Raw genomic sequence first — 8,657 nt, forward strand, 5'->3', positions numbered from 1 at the left:
TGTTGACCACATACAGCCACTAGAAACACTGATGCAGAAAATCAGTGCTGAGGCCAGAGAAAAGAAAAGAAATGGTGAGGCAGTAGGAGCGATGGACAGGGTCAATGCCGCCTTAGAGCTTTAAGAACTTGGAGTGTGTCGTCCCTGTGTTTTATTTTTTAATTGAGGCTTGGAGACAGGTGGCTCAGGCAATGACAACTGAGGCTGCCCCTACAATTGCTACTCATCGGCGCAGGGAGGCCCATGCACTGATTCCTCCTGCCTTAACATTTGAAGTTATATCATTCTTAGTCTCAATCAAAGGACATATTTGGATTCTTTGATGCAGCCTGCAATACTGTGGACAGATGCAGAGAAATTCCAGAAACCTTGCTGAGAACGCAGAGGACCATCCCTGACTCCTGCCTCACTGGACAGCAGCTGAATGGGAAGCAATATTGCGTTGCCCCAAAATCCCAAACAGGAAGTCTACCTTGTCAGAGCAGATTAAGGAAAATCAAGTATAAAACTGAACGTATGTGACGGGGGAGAGGCGTACTTGTGACCCTAAGGCAGTTGGGAGACACTGGATTAGACAATGAGCTTGTTTCAGTCTTTCTTTGGAAGGAGAAATATTTGGTGCAATGGATGCCTTTGGCAGGGGGAGGTTAATACTCTTCATATAGCACTTTGAAAAAATATCAGATTTGTTTGTGTGTATCCACAGTGGTATCTGTGATATACCCTGACTCTTATGTAAATTTTCAGAACTATTGTAGCCCTATCTGTCTGTCCCCTCCCCCCCAAAAAGTCTGTATTTTTATGTGAGATGAAATGTAAGCCTTCATGGGATCATAGGGTGTCTGCTAAAGCATGTATGTGTCCTGTTGCCCTCTACTGGAAAGAATATTCAATGCACTTCAGTTGTACTTTCCTTATTAAGATATTCCTGCCCCACCTTTTGATACAATCCTAAGACAGCCAACAAAATCTACAGATTCAGTCTACACTAAAATAATTATAATAAAATAGAATTAGAGAAACATTAAACAGATAAAAATGCAGCAATCATAATGAATTTGATACTCTGTGCTTGGAAGGTGATCTAGCATAGGTGTTAGAGCAACAGCTATGGGCTTACCTCGTTCAAATCTTGCCTCGACCATGAACTCACAAGATGGTAGTAGGTAAGCCCCTCCCTTTCAGAACCCTAACCTTTATAGGGTGGTTGTAGAGACTGTATTAAGATAACATGTGAAGCTCTTTGAACACTTGAAAGCATGATACAAATGCTAAGTATTATTATTGGCAGTAGGAACCCTTTAATACTGTAAAAAGCTCTCTAGAATAATAATTCTTTTGTCTGATGTTGAAAGCCCAACAAAAATGAAGCAGGAGGAGTTCAAACAGACTTGGTTCCTCTGCACTGTCCCACTGTACAGTTTGCAGGGCTTCTGGGGAATATGGGAGAAGTTGATCCTTGATATAATCAGGTCTTTGGGGTTTTACAGGTCCAAACCAGTATTTATGAATTGGGTCTGGAAGTTGATTGGAAGCTGGTGAAAATGCTATAAAATTGATATTCTATGCTGGGTGCAACCTGTCCCAGTTAACAGCCTGATGCCTATATCATGCATCAACTGAAGATTCCACACACTTTTAAAGGGTAACCCTCTAAGGAGTACATTACATTAATCTAGATGTCATGCATATAGGAATTACTATGTCTAGGCCATTCTTATCCAAAGGGCATAGCTGCAGTTTTCTTCCCTTGAGCAAGGACGTTCACTATGTCTGTGTTGGTATATCAGGCAGTTTGTACACTACAGACTTAAATTGATTTAACAGTGATTGGCCTCTCCCTCAGCCATTATTGTTCTGGGAGATTAGGGGTTTCTAAAAGATCATTCTCAACATCTTCACTAAACTGCAATTCCTAAGATACTGTAGCCCCTGTTATGAACTCCAGCCCATGTTCCGTTGAATGTGTGTTGGGCCTTTTTCTCGATACCACCACAGGCATGGCTGCTGGGAGGTGTGGCCAGTAAGCACAGTCCCATCACACATTGAATTTGGTGAGGGGAATCAAGAGAAGAGGATTTGTAAGGGAAGCCCAGACCGTGCCTAGGCCTAAGTCATGTGTACTTCCTGCTGGGGTCTTAGTAGGTTGGCTTGGTCCCACAGACCAAAAAACACAAGAGGAGTGATTTTAATAGTTTAGCTGGGATCAAGTTTTCAGAATGTGGAAGCAAATGTTAGTCATTGATGATGAAAATACATATCAGTCATTAGATCTAAAATATTTTTCCATATTAGAAAAATGGTTAGTAGGCAGGAGAGGGCCACTGTAGTACTTCAAAAATTATTGTAGTGACTCTGTAGCAGGGCTGCACAACCATGGCTCTCCAGCTGCTGTTAGACTCTACTGCCCATCATCCCTCACTATTGGCCACTGTGGCTGGAGATAATGGGAGCTGTAGTCCAAAGCTGGAGGACCGAAGTTGTGCAGCTACTCTGCTCTAGGGGGAAAGTGACATAAGGCTCAGCAGGCTTGGTTAGGGCTCTGCATGCACCAAATTAACACCCTAGAATATTTCCTGCAACACCACCCTGAGCCATTTTTGGAGGGGCGGTATAGAAATCAAATAAATAATAATAACAATAATACATGGGTTGCTTGAATCTAGTAGCACATTAACACTTGTCCTTTAACTAGTGAGGCAACCCAGAAAATTTTCAAACACCAGGAAGTTATTCACATACACCTTCATTCCGCGGGGTATCTGAGGAGTGTATCTACTTTGCAGCAGATTCGCAAGAGGTTTAATTTGGGGGATTAAATGGACAGTTCACTTAGAGTCAGCTCCTCTCTGTAATCCCTGGCAGTTCTTTTTCCTGTGTTTTTTACTCCCACTGGCTTACTCCGGGTTTTCCCTCTAACCAATCACAAATCATATCAGAGAGGAGGAGAGTGAGAGAGCTTATTTGTTTTTGTTAGTTTGACGGCTAAGAATGGCAGAACGGCATGATGAGTTGCCAAGCAGGCGGATCAAACAGCAGAATGCTTAACCCTTGCCTTTGTGAATGACTGCCTTCATCACCTCATTTCCCCCCCCCCCCATTTAAGAGGCAGGGAAGTTTAAATCAGAAATCGGAGCTTTCTCTCTGTCATGAAGGAAATTGCAGGCTAATGGAACCAGCTCAGACAAAAAGGCCCAGGTTACATCCATTCTGCATATCTAAAGCCTATGTAAACTCCCGTTCACTGAGTTTTGACAAGCCAAATTACTGGCATGGTCACTCCACACGTCAAGGGAGAAGTGGCGGGGCATAACAGAAGCCTTGGATTTTTTTTCAAAAGTCGCTGAAACTAGAGGATTTTTTAAAAACTGGAATACTCCAGGCTAAGCCAGAATGTGCAGCCTTGATTCGGGGGAGGGGGCAGAGTCCTGTCTGTACTGGTCCCTGATAGCCTGCAGCTACTTAAGGGTAAATGCAGCTAATATGTGGACTGGCCCACTCCATTCCTGAGGAGATTTGAAGTAAAAGCCCCGTGTGTGTAAAGCCTCCTGGCAGAAGATCTTCCATTTTCATAGAGATTAACTGTCCATGTATTGTTCTGCCACACCACACCACTGTTGGGAGCAGCTAGGTTTGGGCAGCTCACTTTTTGCAGCAGTTGGGTGCGGGGGGGGGAGGGCAAATTACCTCAGGGGTCCACAAGTCTGAGGGCCACTAACACTGTGCTTAATACTACCAAAGTTTAGTGAACAAGCATGGCCATCTTTGACCATCAAGGCAGTGGCTTACAAAGTCAAAAAGAAAGCCTAAATACTAACTCTCTTCAGGGAAGGTGACGTCCCATCACCCACTGTAGGCTTGACCAGCCTGCAGCCTATTCCCCCACAGGTTAGCTGGAGGCAGCTGTTCCTTGTCTGTGGGCATACACTGTGAGGGACAAGCAGCTGCAGGAGTCCTAAGCAGGACGGCAGGTGTTACTGCCCTGGGTAGCTTGCTCCCAGAATTCCATGCAGGTGAGCTGAATCAACAGAGGGAAGTAGGAAACTGCCTTATTTAGTCAGACCACTGGACGGTTTAGGTTAATGCTCTGGCCACACTGACTGGCAGTGACTTTCCAAGATTTCAGGCAGAAGTCTTTCCCAGCCCTACCTGGAGATGCCAGGGATTGAACCTGGGAACCTTCTGCATGTAAAGCGGAGGCTCTGACACTAAGTTATGGCCCCATTCCCAACTAACGTTAAAATGTTTAAAAGTGACACAATGACCCTAATAGGAGAGGAATAACAATAAAGTATGGAACAAATATTGGCACAGAATAACTTTGCCAAACATTTAGAAAAGCAAACCAAAGCAGGCACAGCCCTCCTGACACATGGGTAAGAACACAGCAAGGTCATAGAAGCATCACTGCCGAAGCAGTGGTGGGTGGGAAGGAGCAGCAACTGGTCATAATTGTGTTGTGCCAAAACACACTGTCAGCAGCATGTAAGGCTTGCTCACCTCTGAGTGCCTCCTGCCTAGTTCACTTTCAAACCAAATACCTGCAGAATCTAAGTATCCCCAAGAACAAAAGGTGATGACCCTTTCATATTTTTTTAATATGTTACCTTCAGCTGCGCTAGATGGGAGATTCAGAGGGATGCCTTACTTTGAAAGGCTTTGCCCTTGTAGTTCAGAAGAAATTGAAACATGTCATGTGTTGCTTTTCTGTAATTTTTGTATAGACCAAAGAAAGGGTGAATTAGTCCGTTGATTACTGTGTATCCCGGAAGACCATCTGATTGCTACATTCCTACCTTTTCTTAGAAAACAAGTCTGGATCAGAGATCACAGCTAAATTCCTATGAACAGCTATGAAGACAGAAGCCAAAATTAGAAATAGTAAAATGTAATCATTCTGGGTATATCCACCTTGTTTGTAAAATCCAACCCTTTCTGGGCATATGATTCTAGCCATTTCTAACTTGTTCGTTTTATGTATTGCTTGGTGACATATAGTAACTTTATTGAATTAGAGCTTACATTATGTTTTGCAGTGTCATGTCATTCTGTTTATTGAGGTCTGTAAATTGGATCAATATTTCATTCATTCACACACTCATAATTATGTTGTAAGGAATGCATTAACTCTGCACTGTCTCCTTAAATATAGCACATGCGCAGCTCACCCTCCAGACTCCCCCTACTGTGGCAGACTAGTCAGTCACTAGAGAGAAATCTTAGTGCTGGCCTGTGTTAGGAGCCCTACGAGGGAGCTACATACAGTATAAGATTGTAAATTTCTTACTTGATAAGGGAAGTCCAAATTCAATCATCAAACAACACACACCAACACAAAATATTACACTACCTGTTGCTTGGGGTTTTTTTTTTAATGGAGCAGCATGGCTCTACATATGTTTTTTGTGAACCATGTGCTAGGTGCTGTACTATTATTTTTAAAAATAATATTTTATATATTAAAATTTCAGAATAACTTTATATAATAAATTATATTTTGTATATTTTTAATATATATATATAAATATATATAATTTTATTTTATATAAAATTTTGTCTTCAACAACAAAAAATTTAAAACTGACAAGTCCCTTCCTGTAGTGTTTACATTCCCTCCCTGTTTAGAATCCTATCCTCCCTTTTACGATCAACCAGCCAGCCCCCGCTACCTGCGAACTTGGGTACTGATCTCTTCCAATCCGGATTCGATCATCCATCAAGTAAGTCCCACTCTTGAAGTCCTTCCGCATACTTGTCTCTTCCTACGTAGAAAAATGTTCCCAAATCGCCGTTTTCAGCCAGTGCCTAGGAACCCAAATTTATTCTCAGGAGAGAGGGCTATTTTTATTTATCATAATATAATATAATATTTATACCCCGTCTTTCCAGTGCAATACTGCTGGGGGCGGCTTACAGTAAGATAGACACAGATACAAGTAATAAAATAAAATAAAAATTAAAAGTCAGATTAAAAACAATCAAGTACTTTGCACTTTATTTTCCGGCACACCACCCATTCTCATTTGGGCGTATTCCCCAATGCGCGTGGGGAAGAGTGCTCCTACTTCGCAGGTACTCTGGGCATTGCTTGTCTCCCAGGTTTGATGTCGTCTCAACACACATCCTAGAGATGGATTTAGATGGCTGATCTGGCGTTCCGCGGTTTAACAGCTTTAGAGCTACATCTCTCCGCCTAGATGGGCAGCATCACCGATTCAGAGCCCTCCTCTCCTTCTGTTCTTGAGGTTTCCTGTTTCCCTCTGTGCCGAGCGTCTTCGCCATGTGCTGCAGCCTTCAATGTCGGAACGACTTTTTCCCCGCTCCACCCGTCCTGGCAATTTTAATCACTTCCCGCCACGATTCCCCTTGAAATAGGAGTTCGTTAAAAGTAGGTGGGGGCGTTCTTCATAAAAACGAGGTAGCCGTCACGGACAGGATTCGAACCTGTGCGGGGAAACCCCATTGGATTTCGAGTCCAACGCCTTAACCACTCGGCCACCGTGACTCCCGGGCCAAGGCTGCGCGGAGCTTCAGCTAGACAGACCCATCTAGCCGCTGGATTTTATTTAAAATACTTTTAGAAAAGAAAACGGTTGCCTTGAGCATAGATTCCTTCCGTGAGGAGAGGAGGACGAGGGAGAGGACTGAGGGGGAGTTGAAAATCTCTTTCTCCGCGCAGACTACAACCCAACTCCCCACCAAGAGAAAACTCACGCAAGGGCCCTTGCCGCCCTGGCCGGGCTGCTTCCCTCTTGCCTCCCCTTGCAGGGCCTCCCCGCGCTGACTTCCAACGCAGTCTTCGTTTTTTCGCCGCTCCCTCTTTGCTCTTTCATTTCTCTCTCTACCACTCCTGTACAGACCTCCTTCCTTCAAGTAAGCTGATTTTGCTCTCCCTCAGAGAAGCTTCAGTTTAAGTGAGGTTTGCTTTTGTTGTAATTCCCAAGGCCGCTTGGGACCGTCGCCAGCGCCCACATGAAAAACACCGCTAAAGAAGAACGAGCCCCTGAACATGCGCAGAGTTCCTGCGGCCTCCCTAGAGAGATTAAGGTGCCAGGAGGAGTCGAAATGTACTTGACGGCACACTTTACCTTTAATAAGAAGTCTATTAAGTGGCAAGTTGCCACCCACCCACCTCTTCATAGTGCCCTCTGCCCCGGCGCGGCAGCTGCCTCCGCCTCGCCGTCCTGCCTGATGGCTGGACTGAGCCACAGATCTGGGGTTGCAGTTTCCATAGACCCCGGCAGCATCCCCCCCCCCCCCGGGTTTGGAATCCAGGATCTGCCCCTCCTCCATCATCACCAGTATCAAAAACCCAGCTCCCCTCTCCACCACACACAGACACGCATCTCGGTGCACTGCAGTAAATAAGACCCCTTCACCTAGACTAGCGGTACTACTGGCACGCCTCTCTCCAGCAGCCACAGGACGGCGTAGGCAAAACAGATAGGTGCCACTACTCGCTCTGTCCTACGATATTCCCCCCCGTAATGTGTGAAAGGTGCTTGTGCTGCATATTCTACATACGTTCAGGGGCACTTTCGTTTATTATAATTTCACATCTTTAGAGCAAATGCTGGATATTGAAAATAGGTGATCGTACTACTGTAATCCCCTTGTGGCTGGCTGGGGAAGATGGGAGTTGTAGTTCAGCAACCTCTGCAGACCCAAGTTTGAGAACACCTGGCTTATGTGGATTAGGTCCCCACTTCAGCCATAAGCATGTGAGGGAAAGTGTGTGCATTTATCACTTAGACGAGCACAACAGTGGCAAAAGGGTGTTATTGGATAGAACTAATCTGCATTAAATGAGCTTTTGTATGTGTGTGGGCTTGTGTTTTTGTTTAAAAAAAAAAAAAAAAAAGAGGGGCACACACGGCAGTCTTCGATTTTTAAATCCAAGAAGTATGAAGCCTGGTGGCGGCTTGAGGAAAGTAGTCAGAACATGGACAAAATACACTTGTCTTCGTTTATTAATACGAATACGAATAATTATTTAACGTCTTTCTGGTTGGAGACTTGAATCAACAATAGCAAAAATGTAATAATAACAACAACAACAATAATACATTTCCTATAGTCCCTTTCTCAGCATCTCCAGTTGTTCCAAATACTCCGAAGCAAAACTGACAATCATACGTGTCAACATTCCTGTTAAATGCAGCGCAAAAAGTTCCGCCTCCCCGCCCGCATATAACCAGGAGACTTTTAAACTACTGACTCTACATACAAAGAGGCCTGGCTTATAATGCTTTGAATTGTTTGTTAGCTGTCTGTCTTGAATCCAAATACAGTGTAGAAAGGCGTAATATAATAATAGTTATAAATAAATAATTAATTCTCTACCTGATCAGTACGATGGATATATTATTAATTATTAGTTATCATCATTATCAGCAACAGCAGCAGCAGCAGCGACGTGAGAAATACTAATTATTCATATTATGCTATGGCTTGGCAGTACTGCGTGTGTGTGTCCTGTGTATGGGCGTTCTAGCGCTCCCGAGAAGTGTGTAGGGACGCCGCTTCCACTCAGCAGGGGGCGCTTCGAGTCTATCCAGCAGAGGCAAGCTCCCTCCAGCAGGAGGCGCTGTGCGGCGGCTGAAAGGGAGGCGAGAAAGAGAGAGAGAGCGCGCGCGCGGGGGGGGTTCTCCAGGTGA

At 44.4% G+C, this 8,657-nt stretch overlaps 1 non-coding gene across 1 annotated transcript; it reads right to left on the reverse strand.

Annotated features, from left to right (window-relative positions):
* Positions 1–6,423: 6,423 nt before the first annotated feature.
* On the reverse strand, positions 6,424–6,505 carry TRNAS-CGA (transfer RNA serine (anticodon CGA)). The gene has a single exon. It is a non-coding gene; the product is annotated as a tRNA-Ser (tRNA).
* Positions 6,506–8,657: the final 2,152 nt, after the last annotated feature.

The sequence above is a fragment of the Hemicordylus capensis genome, chromosome 2 (genome assembly GCF_027244095.1).
Source record: "Hemicordylus capensis ecotype Gifberg chromosome 2, rHemCap1.1.pri, whole genome shotgun sequence".
Taxonomy (NCBI): domain Eukaryota; kingdom Metazoa; phylum Chordata; class Lepidosauria; order Squamata; family Cordylidae; genus Hemicordylus; species Hemicordylus capensis.